Genomic DNA, 2,480 nt, shown 5'->3' with positions numbered 1-2,480 from the left:
CAGCGACATTGCGCAATTCACAAACTGTTATTAGCATAAATGACACGCCTCTTTGCACATTTTTCCATAACATGTACTGCATTGACACTAACTTGTTTTGCAACAGAGACTTCTACGAACCAATGAACTAGGATTAGTCATACACAGTCCGAAATATAAGAAAATAATGTAAGAATGTGGCAAAACGTGGCGAAATTTTGGCGAAGAGAGGAGGACGCGTGTTAAAACGCACACGTGTTTAGGACAAGTTATAAGGCGGCGTAGAGAGAGCAGGTGTAAGAGAAATAGTGTTGAAATATTTTTATCTATTTGATATCCCGGTGAGTTGTTTATATGATTTTGTCATCGGTTTTTAATAAGGGTTTTTATTTTTGTGTTTCGTCATAATACGTAGTGTGTTCCTTTAATTTTACGGCATTGTTGGAGTATTTTTGCGCGACGTGACTCGTGTGAAAATACGAAGTGCATCATAGAATTTTTTACAGAAGTATTTAGATATTTTAAAAAGTACACTATTTTTGCCTCACTTTTATTTTTTCAGATTAAGATCAACATATGCCATATTTCACGTTGTTGCGCAATGTCAGCGCGCATTATACATTCACATTGCCTAGTGTCTCGTGATACTCTATGCTATAGTAATTCACGAAAAAAATATCCATGCAATTGCATAAACCCAACAGCGCATTTACAGGACCTTTTAGTTATTATGGCGCCAAAGCAATTAAAGGCCGGGATGTTCGGATTTTCCGCCTCGAGCGACGACCACGTGAAAAACGCCGGGCAAACACCTTTACAGTTGTTATAGTGTAATTTATTTCTTATGAAGTACCATATTATGTCACGTTATCCAGAAATAACAGTAAAATTAATTAGATCAATTTTGATTAAATTATTATCGCAAAGAAGGTGAAAGTAAAGTAGAAAAACATTGAAGATAAATTCCGAAAAATGTAACCCGGGTAATGTAGTTCCGCCGTCGGCCACCAGAGGCGCTTTTTTGTTGTGAGTGTGAATGTTCCGCGTGACTTTCCTTGCGTGTTTTTGTGACAAATTGTTGAACTATTGTAAGTATATTTCACTGACACCATCATATACCTCACCCTTAGCCTTCTAATTCCCCACAGTGACCGTGTCGAATGTGAAATAAAGTGAAGTAACACGGGAAAAAAGGATTGGAAGTGGGGACTGGGCTGTCCATGCTGTCAGACTCGTAGCAGCATGGGAAGGTTTGGGAGACTATTATTACATCTGGCACTTGATTTTGGCACCTTTGGGCGAGCGGGACGACTGGTGGCGGGGCTCAGTGTGGTCTGGGACGGGTTAGGAGGGAGAAGGAAGCCGCAGTGACCAAAATGTGTCCATTGGAAGAGAAATAACAAACGTGTGTTGCGTTCCGAGAAGAAACATTTTTTTCCGTGAACAGGTGTGGAGATCGTGTGAAAATTTCCCCCCCCCTCTTTTTTCATATCTTTCGACTCGGTTATTTATCTTTATTTTTCGTGATTTGGTGTCTGAGTGAACCGAGATCAATCGAAACGAACAGACGTGCGTGTGTCTTTACGGCTAATTGTGCAATACCGGTGCAACTCTTGGATCCTCGCTGACGCCTTAAGTGTGACTCAATGTTTTGTTTGAGTAGACGAAGGAGTGAATGTGATGATTGATAGAAACAACTTACTAAGAGATTGTTCGTGATGTAGATGCTTATTGAGATTTAGTAAATTATTTAATAAATTGTAATACGGTTATTGTATGTATAGGTGGGGTCTGTGATTCCAAATCAGCATACTGTTGTTGGTTTCAGAGATTGAGAAAGACTTGTTGTATTTGCTGTGTTTAGCTCAATAGCGACAATTTATTTACATGCACAAGGTTCATATTTGTCCTAATAATGTTGTTTATTTCAATTTTAAGAAAGACACTTAGTTTTTTCTGCTCTTTCTGCCCCAGATTGATTATGATTTTTTCAGTGTGGGTATATTAGTGAGACTTTCATCATTCAGATTTCATAATTCAGATTAGGTTAAATGCTTATAAGGATCTGATGTGATTCAATCTTTCATATAAATAATTTGTTATACGTAGCAGAGATTATTCTTATTTGCAGATGGGCTTAAACCATTTAGCAAGATAGGAAAGAGTGTAATGCTTGAATATAAACACTTTTCAAAAGGTGGGGAGTTATGTATCTTACTTTCATGAGGTAATCAAGTGATTCTGGATGATTGCACTCTTAACAGTTAAAAAGAAGTCAGTATGTTGCTGCTTTAGATATGTAAACAATTTATTAGTTCTTGCAAGTGACATGTATTTCACTTTCCTCAAGCAGACCTTTGCAGTGTAGTAGGTGTAACAGAACATTATAACATGATGTAAGAAGTACATGTCTGTGATTGGATTGGATCAGGTCACAGTCCAGTAATTCAAACATAGTCACTTAAGAGTTCTTGTAATTAGTAAAAGAATTCTCAGACTCA

The 2,480-nt window shown here is 37.6% G+C and overlaps 1 protein-coding gene across 1 annotated transcript in view; it reads left to right on the top strand.

Annotated features, from left to right (window-relative positions):
• The first annotated feature begins 992 nt into the window (after positions 1–992).
• LOC119591499 overlaps positions 993–2,480 on the top strand; it is a 27,560-nt gene continuing 26,072 nt past the window's right edge. The window contains exon 1 of the mRNA XM_037940249.1: positions 993–1,067. The gene's annotated coding sequence lies outside the window, so the exon portion shown is untranslated. The remainder of the gene's footprint in view (positions 1,068–2,480) is intronic.

Source organism: Penaeus monodon, chromosome 28 (assembly GCF_015228065.2).
Source record: "Penaeus monodon isolate SGIC_2016 chromosome 28, NSTDA_Pmon_1, whole genome shotgun sequence".
Classification (NCBI taxonomy): domain Eukaryota; kingdom Metazoa; phylum Arthropoda; class Malacostraca; order Decapoda; family Penaeidae; genus Penaeus; species Penaeus monodon.
This window is presented reverse-complemented; position numbering and strand designations above follow the sequence as displayed.